The sequence below is a fragment of the Sciurus carolinensis genome, chromosome 6, assembly GCF_902686445.1.
Source record: "Sciurus carolinensis chromosome 6, mSciCar1.2, whole genome shotgun sequence".
Lineage (NCBI taxonomy): Eukaryota > Metazoa > Chordata > Mammalia > Rodentia > Sciuridae > Sciurus > Sciurus carolinensis.
Genome location: NC_062218.1, coordinates 8,338,799 through 8,360,917, shown reverse-complemented (window position 1 = coordinate 8,360,917; position 22,119 = coordinate 8,338,799). Strand labels below are relative to the sequence as shown.

Below are 22,119 nucleotides of genomic sequence, written 5' to 3'. Positions count from 1 at the left end.
ATGAAGAATGGATTAGACCACTGGTGTAAAGCACTAGGAAAAGAAAATGGAACAGAGGAAGCTTCATCGATAAATGGAAGTGAATTCTAGATGCCTTGGAACATCATCCCCCCAGGCACAGTTAAAGAGGTTGCAAATGTCTGCTCTGGATGAGAGGGTGCTTCAGGCAGTCGCCGTGCAAAAGACAGGAAATGGTGGATGTTCCCGTGTGCGGGGTGCCTGCGTGCTGCTCCCCTGCTGATACCGCCGTTTACCGGTGACGAGTTCTGCTCCTTCTAATGTTGAAGATTGAACACTAGAGAAGCACGCCAAGGCAAGCATATTAAGCAGGTTTTATTTAAAGATAATAATACAGACTTCTCCTGGCAGGAAGAAGGGGGCCATGGCTGATGTTCTGAAAGTCCCAAGAAGTGAGTGCACCCTCTATCTTTTATAGGTTAAATTCTCTTTTGTTCTCCAGATCTCTCCCCCCTTATCTCTCCTTCCTGCCTACATGACTAGGCCTGGTTTTGCATTAAGTGAGAAACCATGGGCAGGGGAGGGCCAAGGTGATTCAGGCAGGTAAGGGCCCAGGGGGCATTAGCAGCTCCTTGCTTGCAGTCCTTGATAAAGGCAGGTAAATTTGGTAATCAATGGGTTCTGGAGATCCTTGACATTCCATTCTTCCAGGTGCAGTCTCCAACTTCCAGAGGCAGATGGCTTCATGGCTTCATTTCCTCGAATTGACTTGGTCCCCTATTTCTACACTAACTACTTGTCCTTAATTCTGGCTTCACTGCCATCCTCAGTGGGTGGTGCCGTTTTCAATACAGAGCACAGGACCTTTGTGGAATTCAGTTGCTTACCTGGACTCTGTTCCGATTGGCTTTGGGGAGCAAACCAGGGTCATTGGGTGGATGCTAAGGGTACAAGAAGTTTAAGGTCAATAGGAAGTGCAGTCTTAAGTTGTTTAGAATTAGAACGTGTTGCGTTGGCTGGCAAGTTCCTCCTCCCTGGAGATGGGAGCAGAGGCTGGACAGCCACTTGGTGGAGATGTTGCAGAAGGGATCTGCCTGCAAGCAGACACAGAGTCCCAAGATGACCTGCAGTGAGGCCAGGTTGTCCAGCTTGAGCGGGGCAGCCTGAGTCTGCACAAACCTCCAAGGTCTGCATAGCCGTGAAGCAGCCTTTGGCGATGGAGGTGTTTCACGTATTGTGATAAACTTGGCATCCCTAAGAACGTAAGGAGGCTATGATGGTGTTTTACTGTGGTATTGCAAAACAAAGAAGCCAAAACACTGGGAGCTGACAAAGGAAGATAAATGGTACCAGAACTCTAGCCCTGGAGTGTGAATTCTCAGTGGAAAGTTGGAATCTATAAAATTCCATAGGGTTTAGCTAGAATGGACACAGTTGTGTTTATCCAGTACTGATTGGGACCAGGAGACTATTCTAGAAGCCCCTGGTAGGCATATGCCACTAATGACACCTCGTGCTCTTTTTTTTTTTTTTTTTTTGGTGCTGGAGTGAACTCAGGGCCTTGTTGCAAGGCAAGCACTCCACCCGCTGGGTCACATCCTCAGCCCCTCTTGCTCGTTTAAGTGGCACTGCTCTCCATAACCTGTCAAGGGAGCAACCTCAGGACTGAAGTGCCCCCTGCCCCCTCAAATCCTTCTCCAATTGATCTGACCAGGATTGGGCTTCTGAAGCTAAGGCAGGCTGTTGGCTGGCCAAAAAAGTGACTGGCAGAGATGAGATGAGCTATGTGGACTTTTTACTGAGAATTTAAACTAGGGAAAAGTTTGGGAACAGAAGTAGAAACTAAGATCACAAGACTGAGGCCAGAGGAGTGGTGGTAGCCACAAGACATTGAGAGAACAACAGGCTTCTCTGAGTTCAGGAAGCTGGCCTCTGTCCTAAGAGGCCTGCCTGGCCAGTGACTCTCCACCTCTACTGACCAGTTGGACCAGGAAACCTGGTGCCCCAGAGCAGAGCTGCAGAGCTCTTGCTGAGCCTAGCCTGTGTCCTAGCCTGCCTCCTTATCTGATCAGGCTGATGAATCTGTTCCTCAAAGAGCTGCATTTACGAAGTAGGTAATTTTATGACTAGTGAAAATGCCATTTATTATATCAGGTATTAAACACAAAAAACTTGCTGGGCGAGGTGGTGCATGCCTGTAATCCCAGTGGCTAGGGAGGCTGATGCAGGAGGATCACAAGTTCAAAGCCAATCTTAATAACTTAGCCAAGGCTGTAAGCAACTCAGTGAGATCCTGTGTCTAAATAAAATACTAAAAGGACTGGGGATTTGGCTCAGTGGTTAAGTGCACCTGGGTTCAATACCCAGTACCAGGAAAACAAAACAAAACAAAACAAAACAAACAATCCCACAAACAAATAAACAAACAAAACCCCAAAAAACAAACATAAGAAACTTAGACCCAAAGACAGTGCAGACAATAAATTTCAATAGTAAATGGAATATTTATGCAAACATAAGGATAGCTGCGTCTAAATGACACAAAGTTTCTTAGCTCAAAGAGAAAACTCCAGTGATCTGGGAATTTTCTTAGGCAGAACACCTTATTCCTTTAGATCGAGGTGCTCTATAGTAATGACACATTATGATTATATTGGAATTGGCACACTTGGGACTCAATGAACTGATGCAAATTGAACATGAACAAAAAGATCATATAACTTTTATAGGTGAGGGAAATTAGATGTCTTATTTTTCTAATTTAATATTACAGTGTGAACATTATCCAGGAAGGATTGATAAAACAATGGCTCATTGATCATCAGCTTTAATTCAAGGGTGGAAGGGAGGAATCAAATTCATTTTCTTCTCTGTCATATTGCAGGGTGAAAAATCGGGCTGCAAAATTTTGTTTTTGTAATGATGAATCCAGACGTCAGTCGTCCCACAAAACTCCACATACATCCCAAGCTTGGTGGGTACGTTCAGGTGGAGGGTCTGATAGCCTTTGCTGTAGACACAGCTGTGCAGCGTTTCTTCCTGTGGAATGTGACAGTTAAAGGAGAGAGTGTGGCAGAATGTGTTGGGCTAAACCAGGAGCTCAGGCAGCAAGGCAGGTACAACTTCCAAGTGCTGGCGCTCTTCCCTGCCTGTTCCCCTACACCTGTCCCTGCATGTACTTGGGATCATCTATCACTTGGCCTTTTTTTTTTTTTCACATGTTCACATTTTTTTTTCCTGTGGTGGTGAATGAGGATTGGGACCTGAGGTGAGAGGAAGACTTCACTTTTGCTATATATTTTAAAATAATACATATATATATATATATATATATGTATATATATATATGCACAATATATAGGTATATACATTTCCCATTAATTTTTAAATTTGCACATCCAAATAGAAAATTAGTTTTGATTCACTTATGAGATACAACTTTTTAAAGCCCATATGAAAGAGAGAGCTATTTAGCAATGATGTGGGGCTTAAATCTGCTGAACTATTATATAGTCAGTAATGCTCTGGAAATCAAAGCAGAGGTGTGCAGGGAACATCCATCACGTGGAGCTGAACTTGCATGGAGATGGAGAACTGACTTTCAACCACTTGTATTGGTCTGTGTTGCTTATTCATATATATTTTTTAACCTTCAAGTTTTCCTCCTCCTGTTTCCTGTTGTATCTTTGTTATGAAATTGTAAGAAAGAAACACACAATTTGCGAGATTTAGGTCAGCAGCTCAAAGAACCAACAAATTACAGACTTGACAGGAGGCGGGCGGGGAGACCAAGGGGCTCCACGTGGAGGAGTAAGGAGGAACAGCTTTGGCCAAACACCACTTCTTCCTGGATGAAGGTTCCCCCCAGGCCTCCTGCATCCTCTGGACTGTTGTGGGTCAGCTACATTTCCAACTGTCCCCTTCTTTTCCTTTCTTGTCTTGCCTAGAATTTTAATGCTAACTTTTAGAACTGATTGTACCCAACTCTGAATTTTGACAGCAAGATAAAAGCCATGACATCTTTTTCCTTGCTTTTTGTACCATCTAACCAAGGATGTTGTTATGATTCAGTCTGGAATGTCCCCTCAAAACTTATGTGTTGAAAGCTTGGTCCCAGTGTAGCAGTGTTTTTGGTTTTTGTTTTGGTACTGGGGATTGAACTAAGGGGCACTCAGTCATTGAGCCACATCCTCAGCCCTATTTTGTGTTTTATTTAGAGACAGGGTCTCACTGAGTTGCTTAGCACCTTGCCATTGCTGAGGTGGGCTTTGAACTCATGATCCTCCCGCCTCAGCTTCCCAAACTGATGGGATTACAGGCGTGCACCATTGTGACTGGCTTCCCCAGGTATGACCCCCAGTGCAGAAGAGGGCCATTTTCCCTTGTCTTCATCATGAACTCATCTTCAAATAAGATGGGGCTCATACTCTCCATTCTTACGAAGTTTTACTTAGGCCATATTTCCCAGATACTGTTCTCAGGTGAATCACACAAGTGAAGTGATTTCTTTCTTTCTCTTCCTTCCTCCCTCCCTCCCTCCCTCCCTCCCTTCTTTCCTTCCTTCCTTCCTTCCTTCCTTCCTTCCTTCCTTCCTGAGCACTTAGCCACTGTGCCACAAACCCAGCCCTTTTTTGTGTTTTATAAAGAGACAGGGCCTCACTAAGTAGCTGAGACTGGGTTTGAACTTGTGATCCTCCTGCCTTAGCGTCCTGAGCCGAGGGGATTACAGGCATACGCTTCCTTGCCTGGCACAAGTGAAGTTATTATCTTTTAAAATCAATTTTTATTTGTTCTAACTAGTTGTATATGACAGTAGAACGCATTTATACATTTTGATAAATCTTATGTAAGTGTAATTTTTCATTTTTCTGATTGTACATGAAGTTAGTTTTTGACCTTAGTGATTTTATGTTTTTGAATAAAGTAAAGAAATTTCAATATATTTTTTCAAAAATTGTATCATGTTAAATTTACCCACTACTATTTAAGGGCTTTTGGATACTAATTTAATCACTCAATTATTTGGTATTTTATGTCACATACAACTTTAATAACCCTGTGACCAGAATTGCTTGAGGGAAATAGCCACAAACTTTGAGACAGGGCTAAGATCCTGAGACCTCCCTTTATATCTGGTATGTTCTGATGATAGCACCTAGGGCAGTTGTTCATTTAGATTATGATCTACTAGCGATGCTGCTTACAGCTTGTGCTTTTGTCTTGACTGTAAGGACCTTGGGTGAGAGTGTAACCAGAACATCAAGTTGGGAACCTAATGTAGTGAGCAGGTAGGGGACTGTGCCTGCAGGTCTTGGGGTCCATAGATACTAGTGGTCGGGGGAATGTCAGGAGGGTTGGTCACAGGTCTTGCTACAGTTGAGCCACACTGTTTGCCACTTATCCCAGACCTCGTGGTCTCATCTCTGTAGTTTAAATTATGAAACTAGTCGCCCTGATGTGGTGTGTTCCTGGTACCTGCACACTGTCTCTTAGAGCCCCAGCTTCCTCTCTGCAGGCATGCAGAATCCCCATTAATGCCAACCTACCTTTTGTCTGTGGTTTACAAAATTGGTCTTCCTCACCTTTTCAACCTGACAACAATGTCAACCTGCCTTGGAGGCCTCTGGCACCTCTCGGGGTCTATACAATTCCCAGTTAGAATTCATCCATCTCATTTATGCAACCTCTCAGTTTTCTGGACATTATTTTATCCTCACGTGTTTGGAGATAGGATTACTTTAGGGCAGTTAAAGGATGTGGTTGTGCCTGTGGATTACACACCCCTAGTTAGAATGCATTTTGCTCTCTTCTGCTTTTCAAGCTTTTCTTTTTGTTCTTATAACTATAGAATTCTAGCAATGTTAGCTTCTTCCTGAATAAACAGATACAAATTTGTATTTCTTTTCCAGTATTGGGGCTTGAACCCAGGAATGCTCTATCACTGAGCTATATCCCCTGATGTTTTACTTTTTATTTTGAGATAGGGACTTGCTAAGTTGCCCACGCTGGCTTTGAACTTGTGATCTTCCTGCCTCCGCCTCCCAGTTGCTGGTGTTACAGGTGTGCACCACCATGCCTGGCTTACCCATTTGTAATTTTTAATGAAAAAGTTTTCTGTTAGCATAACGACCAATTGGGAGAACATTTTCCTCCACTAACACTTTTTTTTAAATCATTTGTCAATGAAAATATGTATTTTGTGGAGTGGTGGTTTCCAAATTGGAACTATGAACACAACACATTTCTGCTTCTATTTACTATTTACTAATTCTTTTCTGTTTAACAGATTTTCTCCATCCAGAGGCTGATCGAGCTGACCTCTCACTTCCTCCCTCCAACATTCGAGTCATGCTATTTTGCCTCCTCTCTTCTGCGTCTTGGGCCCTTTACGTCCTGGCGTGTGCCATGTTCTCTTTCTGTCTTCAGTGGATCTTAGGTCTTTTTCTTCCACTTTTTTTTTTTTTTTTTTAAAAGGTCTAGGGATTGACCCAGGGCTTTCCAAGTGGTAGGAAATTGCTGTATTACTGAGTTACACCACCAGGCCTAACCCCCCCATTTAAATCTTTCTGAATACAACTTTTGATTGCAAAATTCATGCCCTAATGAAGCCTCTTTGTCATTTTGCTTTGTTCACATTTAAATAGGCGTCATCTTGTTTTTTTAAATGTTTTATTTTGCATCCTATCTGCTGATGCAGCATCACTTTTGTTTCCAGTAAATGAAAGGAAAACATTTCCACCCACTTAGTACTTAGGCAAAAAGAAGAGGAAAAGCTTGAGTGCTCAGCAATTCTCTGAGATAAGTACGTGATAGATTTATATTTTATTCTGCTTCATGGTTTGGCTCACACATAGGTATTTTGTATCTTCAGTCATTTGGTAATTATTTCTTTAGGTTGTTTTTTATTTGATGCCATTTAAGACCTGAAATTTTGATCCTCTATAAGGAGAGTTTCCATTAAAACAGATGGTTCTGATTTTTATTTCAGGCATAAAGAATTTGCTATCCAACACAATGGATTATGTTTAATAATAATCCATATCAACAAACAAATATTTCAGATTATCCATATGACTATTGGTCAAATCCTGCAATCTGCTAGCAAACATGAAAATAATTCAGATTGATTATGATGAATTCTTTCTCAGAAGCAAATGAACTATTGCTGGAATTAAAACAAGAAAGAGAATTTTACCACCTGATTGTATGTGAAGGGAAATGATGAAGGACAGTGATTTGCAATTTACAGATAATTTTTTTTTCTCCACAGAAGGAGAAAAGTTTCAAAGTGGACTTGATAATATTTTTCTTTCAGTTTTTAGCCCTTGGTTTAGAAAAACCAAGAGTCTGTCCTAAGAAATTAGAAATATCTCCTGAGCACAGGTTGATAATGGCAACATATGTAAGTACCATGTAGAAATGTTTTTTATTAGTGAAGTTTAATCATATAGAGTAAAGGGATTTATTGTAGCATATTTATACATGTTGAATAACATACTTTGATCATATCCACCCCCAAGAATTGTTTTAACCTAGTAATTTGAGGTATTAATGGTGGAATATGAAAGTCATACATACACTTAAGCAGTAGAGGTAAAATTTACATAGTGAAATTCACCTGTTTTAGTTCACAGTGCTGAGTTTTGATAATTCATTTGGTCATGACTATCACCACAAGCAAGATACAGAATAATTCCATTGTTCACAAAATTCCCTTGTATCCCTTTGAAGTCACCTCTCCCCCCAGCTCCTACTTCCTGGCAACCATTGGTCTGTTTCCAGTTCATATAGTTTTGCCTTCACCAGAAAGTCATTATCTTTCTTAGTGGATTTTGTATCACTGTGACCAAGATACCTCACCAAAACAAGTTAGAGGAGGACAGGTTTACTTGGGGTTCATGGTTTCTGAGGTCTCAGTGGATAGATGGGCAACTCCATTGCTGTGGGCCATAGATAAGGCAGAAGGGCGTGGTGGAGTAGAGCTGCTCCATTCAGGGCATCCAGGAAGCAGGAAGAGGAACAGGAAGGGAACAGAGGGCAGATGAACGCCCTTCCAGGGAATACCCTCAGTGCCCACCTCTTCTGGTCCTGCCCCACCTGCCTGCAGTTACATCCAGTCAGCCCAAACTGGGATGGACTGATTAGGTTACAGCTCTCACAATCTAATCATTTCACCTGTGAATATTCCTGTATTAATGTAGTACTTTTGGGGGACAAAGTATAACATTCTTGCAAATTCCTGAGGTGTTTTCCAGGCATCATTTGTATTATCTCTGTGCAAAGTACTTAGCATCTCTTTTATGGCTATAATCTCTTAATAAGCACACCCCTCTTGGCTTCAGTTTTACAAGCCTTTTTCTTGACAAAATGCAAATTTTTAGAATCCTTTAGTTTTGCTTTCTGTTTCCATTCTCACAGTAAACTGTATAAAACCTGTCAACAATATCAGTGCCAGTGATCAAATGCTGTGCTGCCATGCAGTTTCCTTGGCCAGATTAATTACTCCATAACTTTTAATTTAGCTTTACACAAAGTCTCGGGACATGGGCAAAAGTGTAGACAACATTCTAAAATTTTTCCTGCCTACATCTCTGAACTTTTTCAAATTCTTTTGGCGACCAGTTGCAAAGACTTCTGAAACACATGGTCAATTTGGTCACAGTAACAACCCCACTTCTTGGTACCAATTTCTGTATTAATCAGTTTTTGCATCTCTGTGACCAAAATACCTCACCAGAACAACTTAATGGATGAAAATTTTATTTCATGCTCATAATTTCAGAGATCTTTGCCCATAGATGGCTGACTTCATCATTGTGGATCCAAGGTAAGGCAGCATATCATATAAACATTTGCATACAGGCTTTGTGTGTGTGTGTGTGTGTGTGTGTGTGTGTGTAAACTTGGTTGCTAAAGTTGGGTAAATACTTAGAATAAGATTGCTGTACTGTGTATTCACTTAAGAAGTTGTAAGACTGTGCTTATCCATTTGGCATTCCTACCAGTACTGCATGAGAGTTCCAGTCGCTCTGTATCCTTGTCAGCCCTAGGTTTTATCCCCTTCTTTCCAATAGGTTTATACTGCTTTATTGCTATGGTATCATTTTGCATTTTTGTCACAACATATGATGTGTAGTATCTTTTCATATGTTCATTTGACATGTGTGTATCATCTTTGGTAAAGCATCTGTTCAAATCTTTTGCCAGTTTAAAAAAATTGGATCATTTGCTTATTATTGAGTTTTGATAGTTTTTTGTATATTTAAGATACAAATCCTTTGTTAGGCATGTGTTTTGTTAGTATTTTCTCCCAGTCTGTGACTTTTTTTTAAACCTTTAACAATATCTTTTGCAAAGCACAAGTTCTTAATTTTGACCAATTTAATCAGTTTTTTCTTTTATGAATTGTACTTTGGTGTGAAATCTAAGAAATTTTCAAGTTCACAAAAATTTTCTTCTGTACTTGGTTTTAGAAGTTTTATAGTTTTAGGTTTTGCATTTATCCTGTTTTATTTGGGTTAATTTTTGTTTGTGTAGACTGAGGTCTATTTCTTTGCATATGACTATACAATAATTCTCACAGTTTGTTGAAAAGACTATATTTTTCTCCTTATCCATTGCAACCATGTTAAAAATCAATTGACAAAATATATGAGTTTATTTCTAGACTGCATATTTTGTTTTGTTGATTTATGTATCCATATTGTATTCCATGCCATGAAGTTGTAAGTATTTCAGTTTTATGGTAAATCTCAAAATTGGATTATGAGTCTCCAACTTTGTTCTTTTAAAAAATTATTTTGGCAATAGCAGTTTCTATGCCTTCCTATATAAATTTTTGAACTTGTCAGTTTCTACCAAAAAAATTCTGCTGGGATTTTGAAAGGGTTTGCATTAAATCTGTAGGTTAAATGGGGAGATAATGTATCTAAACAATATTGAGTCTTTCAATCAATGAACATGGTATATCTCACTGTTATTTTGGTTAAAAATTTAAAATCGGTGTTTTGTGGTTTCAGCATACAAAACTTGCACATATTTTTTTGATCTAGTAGCTTATGAGTTGCTCAGGACTTTTTTATTCACAAGATTATGTCATCTAATTTAGATGCTTTTATTTCTTCCTCTTGTATAATTCCTCTGGCTAGAATCTCCTGTGCAATGTTAAGTAGAAGTGATGAGTGAACAGGTTTGTCCTTGGGGATAAGTTTTAGTCTTTCAGCATTAAATATATTGTTATCTCTGTTTCTTATTTTCCCTTACATACTCTTCATCAGTACGAGATTTTCCTCTATTCCTAGTTTGTTAAATGTTATCATGAAATTGTATGAGATCTTATCAAATAATTTTTCTTTATATATGGTCTTTTCCCCCTTCTTTCTGTGTGACATATTATGTTGATAGATTTTCATGTGTTGAATCTGTCTTGTGCTCATAGGATAAATCCCATTTGATCACAGTGATTTTTTTTTTTTCTTTTTTGGTACCAGGGATTGAACCCAGGGACACTTAACCTTATTCCTTTATAGAATTGTGACTATTTCCACTTGATAGCCTCATTTTTTGACAGCATCTAAGATAAGAGATTCTTTAACATTTTTTTCTCCCAGAGCCTGTTATAGCTGACATTTTGTTCTTTAGTATTCATTTACATTAATTTATTATTTAATAAAGAGGATTTGACCTTAATACTTTAATTAGTAGACATGTATTCTTGGGAGAATTACTACCAATATGGATTAGGGAACAGGAACAGGAAAATAAGATACTAAGAAAATTTGGATGACTGATACAATTGCTTTTAGTTCGCCTTGTGTTGTCTATTCTTTCTTATTTTTTTGGTACCAGGAAAGGAACCCAGAGGTGCTTTACCACTGAGCCTTATCCCAGTCCTTGTTTTTTTTTTTTTTTTTTTTTTCATTTTTGAGTCAGAGTCTCATTAAGTTGCTTAGGAACTTGCTAAATTTCTGAGGTTGGCCTTTAACTTGAGATCCTCCTGCCTCAGACTCCCAAGCCACAGGATTACAGGCATATCATCATACCTGCATGTTGTTCCTTCTTTAAACAAAGTGAGATACAAAAAGAGTACTAATTGAACAAAAAGAAATCCTTTCACATATTTTTAAAAAGGCAACTGATGTCTACAAAGTTTAATCTTACTATCTATCCCTCAGTTACAGGAATTCCAAAGTGTTTCTCAGTCTGAAGGGTATTCTTAGAGGTGGGAAGAAAGGAAATTTTGCCATAGCAAAGCAAATGAAAGTCTTAAAGTGAAGAACCCAGAGCACGACGAGTCGTTAATCACTCTTCAAGGTCTAATTCTTCTTACTGAATTTTCTTCTTTTGGCCTGGTGACATAGTCAGTGAAGGATCATGATTTTATACAATTAATTCCCTGACTATAAGTACTGAAAAAAGAGAGGTTATTAAAACGAGGGAGACTTCTGAGTTCTAGTAAAACCATTAAGAAGGAACTAATGTGATAATAAAAGGAAAAGCAATTCAAAACTTATCAGCCTAATAAAGAATATTACCAAATTCTTACAGTAATAAAAATCTTTGAAAATGAAATAAAGGGCAAAAAACCCGGCCAGCTCAGATTAACAATCTGTTATGATGAGTGTGTCCCTCTTTAGGTCAGCCATGCTGTCTTGGAGAGGACATTTAATCCCCACGTGATTTGTAACCAAATTCAAGGGGTGTCCAAGGGGAGCTTTGCCATTGACCCTGCATGCATGGCGTCCAGTGGCAGCACTCTGTTGTTTGGTACTCTCCTGTCTCTTCTGTGATCCAGTTGGATGCAATCCTTCCCTCAGCAGGGGAGTGAGTTATACGTACATTGCATTGAAATAACACTGCTCTGCCAAGAGCACCAAGTACTTCATCTATGGGAAGGGAACCGGATGTCAGGAAATGCTCTGCGGCAGCAGGCAGTACGCACAGGTCTGTCATCTTCCATTTTTACAGCTCACGGGGAGGAGAGGGGCCTTTCCCAGAGGAGGCTGTGCCCATTTTATCTGTGTCTGCACAAGATTATGGAGCACACAAAGCTTCCATTTCACAACCACCAGAAATCACAAGCTGAGCCATTGCAAGTAATCAGACTTGCAGGCTCCTTCTCTTGCTGTGGGTGCCTGCCTTCACCTCAGCGCCCTTCAGCGACCTTCTATTCTGCTTTCTGTTTCCTTCTCCCACATCTTCTTCTCGTGGTCCCCTTCCTCCTAGCACCTCTCTTTACATTTCTCCTGGATCCCAATACAGGCCTAGAAGTCTCACTGTTTTGGGGTTCCCTATCCACAAAAGATGCTAATGAAAGGTGAGTTTTCCCATAATAATTTCCAGGACTTATAAATTTGGAAAGGATTAAGAAAATTTGATCCAACCCCTCCATGTTAAATAAGAGGTAACTGAGATGTGGTGTGTTCTAGGTCACAAAAAAGTGGCTGAACCAGAACAGGCACACTCAGTGCCTCCTCAATGAATCGGCAGGAGCCTGGCTGTGGCCAAGGTCGGTGCACCGTCAAGTCTCTGACTAGCTCAGCAGAGGCACGGGAACCAGAGGATGAATCTGGTGCTGCATCTGCTGAGAACCAACTCAACCACAAGTGTTCCTAGGAAACAGGCATCTGCCTGGGCCGGCTCCGAAGTCCCCGCCCCTCCAGGAGCTCCTGCCCTTCCAGGCTCAGCTTCAAGTTCTGGGGTTGAGACTGCACAGACTTTTCTGCTTTCCCAGCTGCTCCTTTGTAGGTTCTGCAAAGAGGGGGCACTATAGGGCGGCTGCAGGACCGGCAGGGGGAGGGATCTGCTTCCTCCTGATTTCTTGTCACTGACTAAGCCACAGTGGCAGATCCGTGCCTGACAGTACACAGACAGACAAAACCCAGATTTCGGCGGCAGTGCTTGCTTACTTGCACATGTCCCCCCTAGAGACTTGTGGGGTTTCGGAAGCCCAACATCTTCCCTAGCTCTAGAGCTCTGTTGCTTTCTGCATTGCTAAGATCATCCATACTCATCAACTTTTAAATTAAATTCTGTTAAAATAATGGGTGTGGTTTGTTTCCTCACTAGACCCTGAAGGATACAAGTATTTCAACTGGTATTTACTATTTTATCAAAATTATCCTAAGTATCTCCAGAGTAGAAGACCAAATTTCTTCACATTTGAAAGAGAAAACAGGAACTTCTTCAAAGGAGTTTCATCCATCCTTAGAAAAGTTTTCTATACTCCCTTGTGGACACCAGCACTTTCTTTCGTTAGGGATGCCCTAGTGGGAAAGTTTGAGAAGCGCAGGTCCAGTGCTTTATTCTTGATGGCACATTGTGCATGGCTGGGTACTGCCAGGGACTAATGCCTTTGTTAAGAGAAATGGAAATGGCCATTTAGTTGGGAGGATTATTCTTAGTAGCACTCTGTACATTTTGCCTATGAGCAAGTCAGATTGTATCTTCAGAGATTAAAAGTGTGTGACTTTAAATGATACTGTTGAAGTACCCATCAGAAAAGGGCAATGGTTTGGTATCAGAAGCACTGTTTTCCTGGACTTAATAAAATCTGAGTAGAAAATTCCAGCCCTGGCTGAGCTGCCTACCCCATATGGCCCGGGTGGTTCATGCATGAATCAGAGCTTTAACCAGCCCTTGGAGATGGCATAAGTCACAACTCCTGATATGAGCCAGAGCTAAATTAGCAGCTGTGGTTTGTTCTGTTCACTGATCAGCGACGCTTCCTCTCACTTGGAATACCCGTATGCGTATGTTCGGCAGGCTGGCTAAGTCTTGTTTGCAACTCCCAGAGAAGACATAACTGTGGAACATTATCCTTCTTGAGTAAGCTCCCAATGTTCTAGAAGTAATAAGGCAAAAGAACAGAAAGAGATGAAACTCGTTATTGAGAGTGTCTCAAACATTAAAGTTGTTCATAATGCAATTTAATAACAGGCGATAAATCAGTCTTGCATTTATAAAGTCATAAACATAATGGTAATTAGGTGTAAGTGGGTACATAGCCTCTGTGTACTCCATAGAGAGAACCAGGACTTAATAGTCTGTGGCCAAAGCAGAGGTCTCCAGTGATGAAACCAGGGCAGAGTAGGTACGTTCATGACATAGAGAAAACCAGGGCGTAGTATGTACACTGTGGCCAAAAAGCCAGCAAGGTCTCCAATAATAGAACCAGGGCATAGTAGGTTCATTCACTCCATAGAGAAAACCAGGGCATAATACGTACACTGTGGCCAAAAAGCCAGAAAGGTCTCCAATAATAGAACCAGGGCATAGTAGGTACACTTATTCCATAGAGAAAAGCAGGGCATAGAAGCCCAAAGTCAAGGTTTGCAGTAATGGTATGATAATAGGCTAGCATCACTGAGGTTGCACAGGAGAGTTTGGGACAGGCTCGTGAAGGTTAAGGAATGTAGGTGTAAGCGTCCTTCTATTGTTAAATGAGTAAAGTGACATTAATACAGATGATAAGATAGCACTTATGGCCAAAGAACTCCTAAAAGGGCAAATCTGGCATTGATTGGAAAAGAGAAGGACAGTCCCACACCTTTGTCTGATCTGTGGTGGAAAGTAGGGGGCAAGGAGCATTTGCAGTGGGACAGTTATCTATATGAAAACCTCAAGTCTTTTCATACTTGCTGGCAGATGCCTCCTTACAAAGAAGCACGGGGTATGAAGCTCTGGCATGCTAGAGCTCGCTCCACAGCACAAAGGCGACTTCTCTGGTTACAGGTAATTCTTTGGATACCACAGCAAACCTTCCAAAATAACCAACACAGATGCACCTAAGGGAAAAAAACCCTTAGACATAACGAAGACTAAATTCACTAACTCAATTGTAGTTTTAGAAATGAAAGTCATTTTTTCCTGAGGAGTATATCAATGCACCCCAGCTCCATGAGATGTTCCCGAGTGGTTCTGGAGTGAAGGAAACTATTTAATATCTTTGCCTTTTGTCAGCTTTGCTAGAACACACAATTCTTTTTTCTCTTTCTCTCCTTTTTTTCAAAAAAAATTTTTAAGTAGTCAATGAACCTTTATTTTATTTATTTATATGTGGCACTGAGAATCTAACCCAGTGCCTCACACATGCTAGGCAGGTGCTCTACCACTGAGCCACAACCCAGCCCCTCTTTCTCTTCTTTTTTGCATAGTGTCTCTTAATAGGCAGTGGAACTTGCCTTTTGAAGATCACTCTGGGAAATTGCCAGAGGTATTCTCACACACACAGAAACAAGGATGAAGATTGGTACCCTTTTAATTTTATTTTTCCACTTTTTTATTGTTGCATTATAATTGTACATAATGGTGAGATTTGTTGTTATACATTCATACATGCACACAGTATAACAATATAATTTGTGGGCCCTCTTTTTATATGTAGTCTTAGAGAAGGTTTATATGAAAATGGATGTAGTCTTAGAGAAGGTTTATATGAAAATTATTCTTATGTACTCCTATCTTTAAAAAAAGGATTGTGCTAGATAAACAAAAGGACTGTTTGTTTGTTGTTATTCTGGTGCTATGCTTTCCAGGGACGTGGTTAAGATTGGACTTCCCCACCCCCTTGAAATGAGGCACAGCCTGTAATTAGGTGTGGCCAGTATAATGTGGGCAGAAGTCTTTAAGATGTAGTACACCGATTACATTCACTTCCTCTGGCCACCAGTTCCAGATGGTGGAGTCTTTTTCAGGCTTTACCCCCAAGTGAAGTCAAATCCACTCTTTGCCCCTCACCAGCTGATGCATAATGGACATGTAATTTGAGACAGAAATACTTACTTTCCATAATTTCATTTTTTCCCCTGCCTATTATGGAAATTGCTATCAGGAGTGGGGCGCTAACATAGCAAGAAAAGTGTATTTGTCATTGGTTCGAAGGACAGGTTGTGGGCAGTGAAGAGACTGTTGCAGAGTTTGGAGAGGTGACATGTTTTATAGTGGCAGAAAGTTTAGTTAACCTGCTGCCCACAGTGACTTGGAGGGCAAATTACATGCCTAATGCATTTGTAGCTCCGGAGAAAGAAGTAGGACACAGAATGTTAGTAATGTGTATTGGTTTCTGTTGGTTGAACTTGACAAGGTGATATGTGAGACAAGGTCAGAAAAAAAATTAGCTGGATTCCAAGTAGGGATTAATGGGAAATTTGAGACTTTACGATGTTGGAAAGGCTATAATTTTAAATTCCAAACAGTAGAAGATAAAATTAGTGACTTTAGGCAATTAAAATAATATTATAATGGAGCCTTGAAGCAAAGGGCATGCTATTTTGTTAAAAATCATTTAACTGACTATATTTTCCTGGTCATCACACTACCATTATGAAACCCCCTGGAAGGACTAACATGCACCAAAGTGAAGATCTAAGTAAGAGATGTCTTTGAAGAAAATTGTGGATATGGCTGCTAGCACATGGAGTTTTTCTGGAATCAAATAGACACAAAGCAGATGAAGTTCTTGCAAGAGGTGTACTTTCAAGGGAATAACTGGTTGAACTAAAAAAGACTGGAAACATGAAGGAGTTAAAGTGACCCCTGGCCACCAACCCAGCAGGGCAGGACAGGGTGAGAAAGCAGAACAGCCCTTAGGCAAAGCTTGTTCCTAATACCTGCTTCTTGAGTTATGCCAAGGAGCACAATGGAAAGGCGGCCAGAGGCCACAACGGCCATGGGTCATGAGCTCCTCACTCAGGCTTGTTTCAGGGCTCTGTCCCCACCCAGGGCAGACCTCAGATTATTTGTCCTGGAGATTTTGGAACTGCCAAACACCAGTGCCTACTGTCTCTGTTCCATTTTCCCTCTTCCCGAACAGGAATGCCTGTGGAGGTTGTCTGTTCCTCTTACCGCCGGTGTAAACTGTGCGAGAGCACGGGATAGATAACAGGTTTTCAGTTCATGGCCTCCGGAACACGAGGGCTCATGTGCAGGACCAGTGTGGTTACTGTGAACCACCTCCTGCTATAGACTAAATTGTATCCCCTTAATTTTTAATTGTAATATTTTGAATTAGTGCATATTAATCATACAGAATGGGTTTCATTGTGCATATTTGTACGTGCATATAATATACTTGATCATATTCACTTCCTTTCTCCTTTCCCCTGATTCCCTTCCTCTTTTGTAATATTGTCCCTTCTACTATCATGTTCTCTTCTTTTTCCCCTAGATTCCACATATGAGAGAAAACATGTGATTCTTATCTTCCTGAGTCTGGCTTATATTGCTTAACAAAATAATGGATGAACTCAAGTTTCATCTATTTTCCTGCAAATGACATGATTTTGTTTTTCTTTGTGGCTAAATAATACTCCATTGTGTATGTATAACACATTTTCTTTGTCCCTTAAAATTTGTATGTTCAATCCCTGACCTCCATTGTGATTGTATGTGGAGACTGGGCCTTTAAAGGGACAGTTAGGGTTAAATGAGGTCATATGGTGAGCCCTGGTCCCATCTGACTGGTGTCCATATAAGAAGAAGACACCCGTGACGCGGCCTCACAAAGGGAAGGTCGGATGAGGATACAGTGAGGACGTGGCACCTGCCAATCAAGGAGAGAGGTCTCAGGAAAAATCAGTCCTGAAGATACCTTGATCTTGAACTTCCAGCCTCCAGAATTGTGAGAAATAGATTCTACTGTTTAACCTACCCATTGTTACGGAGCCATCTGTTCTTATGGTGGCCTAGCAAGCTAACAGACTCTGGATGAAGGTACAGAGCACCACCCAGAAGTACTGGATCCATGACTGGATGGGATTTTGAGATGTCTTTCTTGGGAGGAGAATAAAATAATTTTAAGGGAAGAAAACTGAGCTGACTATTGGGCAAGCAGAGGGTTGGACTGTAGTGGTGATTAGGACTCTTGCCCAGTATTCCAGCATGGTGGGGTTGAACTTCCATGCCCCCTTGAACAGAGGCATGCGGTGTGGCTCACCCAGCAGGTGCAATGTGAGTAGAATTGACAGGTGGTTCTCCTAGTCAGACCCTCTTTGGAGCTGAAGCACCATTTGCTATGTTCTCTTCCCCTGTCATTCAGCCTATGATTTCAGATGGTGGAGTGTCGCCAACTTGTATCCCTGAGTGCAGATGATGGGGAGCAGAGTCCCAGCCAATCCACACAAATCACAAGCATTGGTAAGAAATAATATTTAAAGCCATTGAGATTTTGCAGATTGTCTTGACTGAGCTAATCAAAAAGAAGTGTAGGGAAAATTCTCAAAATTCATGTCGGATTTGATTATATGATAAGATCAATGAATTCAATATATTGATGTTTGTCCTTCATTAATTAAAGAAATAGCACTGAGGTCAGAAGATGCCCATGAATCACTGACCCCTTCTTTTCATTCAAAGGTGAGGCTACTGAATCACTGTCAGAAGAACATGCTTTAAGTTAGTTTGTCGGTGGTGCTGATGGATTCCCTTGAAACCAGTCATGCTTCTCTGCTCTGTTGCCTCTGGGTTGTGTGTAGCTACTTTTCGGAGCCAAGCCTTGCCTCAAGCCCACAGCGTCAGCTGCACTCACTGTACAGAGTTGGCCAAAGAGGCAGAGCCACAACTGGTGTGCAGCTTGTATGTGGATTGTAAGCCAGGAAGAGCAACAGGCAAAAGGCGTCAATCAGAACAGTACGCTCCAGGAACATCTGTCGCACGCCTTTCTGAATAATGAGCGTTACAAGGAATTTTTACCACATTCAGTTCCACTCCTTGTTGACACAACCGTGAGTGTAGTCTGGAAATTGTTATAATAGGGGGTGAAGTCTAATCAACCACACTCTGTCGTGTGCATGCATGAACACATCACGGTGAATTCCAGTTTTAGGTATGACTGTGATGCACCCATTAAAAAAGACTAGTTCAAAACTTCCTGCAGAATAGAACAACTGCTGTCATTGCATGCTTGGGCGTTTCTTCTCACAATACTTTGGAAAGCAGAGAACCTCACAGGTGTGTGTTAGAGAGAGAGGGAGAAACCTTGAAGGGAGGCCTGGGGGGACGGATTGCGTATGAGACAGAAGGCAGAACTGACGTCTAAGTCAAAGCATTGTTCCTTTCTTTCAGAAGCTTCCAGAAGATGTCTTCTGCAACTTTTGTTTGAGCAGCTATTTTGTGACCTTGCCTCTCCTTCTTACAACTGAGAGGCCCAAGGGGACTCTACACAAACTGTGTCCTTCCCTAGGAGTTTCGACATAGCATCTAGAATGTACGGCCAGTCTCTCATGGAGGCAGAGGTTGAAGAGACAGCTGGGAGATGTTGACAGGGTGGTCTCGCTCTCCAGAAGGTCTGTGGGGAAAGATGGAAGAAGGAAGCAGGGAATGGAGGCCAGAGGAGAAGGAGGAGCCTGGCAGTGTGCAGGGGCCTGGCTGCATGTCCTCACACCGTCGCGAGACAGGTTCGTACTGAGTATCTCGAGACAGCCAGGATCCTTGTATATGACTTTCTCAGGTTTCCATAACAAGAACCACAAACTAGGTGGCCTCGAACATGAGGAATTATCTCAGAGTTCTGGAGGCGAGGTAGGAAAGGTCAGTTGGCGTTGAGAAGAATGATGAGGGTCATCGCCAGGGTGACCACCGTTCATCACAGAGAACTGAGGGTTGCTGTTGGGTATTGCAGAACCTCCCGTGTGCTCCTGGGCAGGTACGGAAGAAAGGGTGACAATAACGAAGCCAGAGGGAAGTTCTGAGGGCCACGGGAAAGGCGGGCGCCCCCCTCCCCCAGCTTGCGGTTCCGAGTCCCCTTCTTTCAGGAGACGTCTGTACTCTATCTGACACTTGCTCATCTTGCCTTCTCAGAGATCATTCGCTCCGTGGAACACGAACCGGGTCCCGATCTCCACTGGCCTGGCATCAGAGGATCCCGATCTCCACTGGCCTGGCGTCAGAGGCTGAAGTCCAAAATCAAGGTGTTAGCAGGGCTGCTTCCCACTGGGGGCTCTGAAGAGAGAACCTGTTCCAGCCGCCCCCTTGCCTGGGTGGGGGGCGACCTCGGTGTGCCTCCACTGCGGGAGTGACCCCACTCTGCTCCTGCTCCCACCGCACTCTCCCTGCCTCTCTCCCCATGGGCCGTCTTCCTCTGTGTGCGTCTGTCTCTGGGTCTCAATCTCTTGATAAAGACAGCAGTCAGGCTGGATTTGGGGCCCCTCCTAATGATGTAATCTTAACCTGATTGCATCTGCCAAGGTCTTACTTAAAAGTAAGATCACATTCACAGATACTAGGATTTCGTGAGGGAGCTGTGTCATTAACAGACCAAACACACTGTGTCTTTCTACAATGTCAAAATTTGTTGGATAAATAAATTCGCAGGTTATACCACTTTCAGCGGTGGCGGTTCACTGAATACTCATGGGTCACCTGATAGTCATAAGCCAGGCGATCACAGGTTATTTACTCCAGTCTTCACTACAGATATCTAGAACACTCAAGTCACACGTCACCCTGTACCCTGTTGTGTTTATAGGATACAGAAAGGCTAAGAAAGGGTTAAGGCAGCCCTGAGGGTTCATGAGATTGAAGAAACCCAGAGAGCAGTGAAATGCAGTCACTGTAGGTGGTCAGATAAGATGGCAGCCAGCCAAGAACACGTTGGGGACACAGAGCTGTCAAAGCATAGGAACTTCCTCTAGGCCAGGTGACAGCAGTTGCAGAATCCGCGGGAGTATCACTGGCTAGAGAAGCCAGCATGCGGTGGGCCCAGGAGGATCACCCAAGCTGCGTGGAAGCCAGAGCAGAAGCCGGAGGTTCCCTGTTGGGGCGATTTTCCTGGGCCAGGCTCATGATGAGTGGTTGGGGCCGGGGTGCTGCCGTGTCCAGTTTGGGGGTGCTCCTCTTTTTATGGGTTGTTATGATTTAGATGTGAGATGTCCTCAAAAGCCCATGTGTGAGACAGTGGAATGATTGGGTTGTGAGACATTTAACCCAATCGGAGAACTAATCCCCTGATGGGACTAGTTGAGTGGTAACTGAAGGCGGCAGGGTGTGGCTGGAGGAGCTGGGTCACTGGGGGTGTGCAGTTTGTGTCTGGTGAGTGGAATCTCTCTCTGCTTCTTGGTGGCCATGTTCTGACCTGCTTCCCTCCACCATACCCTTTCCATGATGTTCTGCCTCATCTGGAGCCCCAAGAAATGGAGCCAACAGCCTGTGGACTGAGACCTCTGAAACCAGGAGACCTGGGTGAACTTTTCCTCTCCTAAAATGGTTCTTGTCAGGTCTCTTAGTCACAGCTGTGAAAGGCCGACTGAAACACGGGCCTCGCGTAAGGACTCGCTTCACTCTGTGGTCTGGTGTGGTAGATAAACTCTGGGCCCGTTTTTTCCCACGTGAGTTTGATAGGCCCATGTATCCATGGGCTTCGGATTAATTCCCATTTTTATTAGCACCATTAATTCACCTACCAGTTTGTTGCTTATGGCTGTGCCAGGCACATGGTGGTTGTTGTCTACAAACAAGGAGTGGAGTCACCCCGCCACCGCGTGTGAACCAAGATGGAGACACTCATGGCAAGCTGCTGCTCTATCAAATGCGGTGACCGTTTCAGGCGGTCTGAAAACCGCTGTTGCAGACATGGTGGGGCAACTCTGAGCAGGGCATGACCAGTTCTTCACCAGGGTCAGGACGTGGGTGTATCTTTCCAGGGCACAAGTCAACCGCCATACCTTTGTTCAGCTCCCTGGAGGCTTGACTGTCCCTTGGCTGAGCAGGGAGGGCAGCCGGGCAGAGCTCGAAGGACAAGGGGCTGAAGTGGGCGCACGGAGGGATTCGCCAGGGTCGGGAGTGCTTGGCTGAGTAGTGGAACGCCTAAGAGGCTGTCGGCACTGCTGCCCACGGCAAAGAAAGACGGAGCTAGAGACACGCAGCGCGAAGTGCTTGCAGAGAAAAGGAAGGTAGAGTCACTGGCACATGCAACGGAAAGGCAGGAGATAAAATGTATATACAGCAAAATAAAGCCCATCCATTGACTTTGTGTGGAGATACCGCAAGTAGCCAGAAAATCTCTCCTTAACACTGTCTAAAAATCATTAGTGATCATAATATTAAAAAAACAAACTTCTAAATACGGGTGAGTATATCGGTGGATGGCCAGTATTTCAAGTATTAATGACTGAAATTATATATAAAAGTACCAGAGTCTAAGGAGTAAATAAGGAGCTTTTGCGG

At 42.5% G+C, this 22,119-nt stretch overlaps 1 long non-coding RNA gene across 2 annotated transcripts; it reads left to right on the top strand.

The window, feature by feature from the left end:
* Positions 1-15,451: 15,451 nt before the first annotated feature.
* On the top strand, positions 15,452-20,269 carry LOC124987441 (uncharacterized). 2 transcript variants are annotated; one of them, XR_007109187.1, is made up of 4 exons: positions 15,452-18,093; positions 18,313-18,680; positions 19,021-19,352; positions 19,756-20,269. It is a non-coding gene; the product is annotated as an uncharacterized LOC124987441 (long non-coding RNA). The 2 variants fall into 2 exon arrangements; XR_007109188.1 differs by having other exon boundaries at positions 18,313-18,906.
* The last annotated feature ends 1,850 nt before the right edge of the window (positions 20,270-22,119 follow it).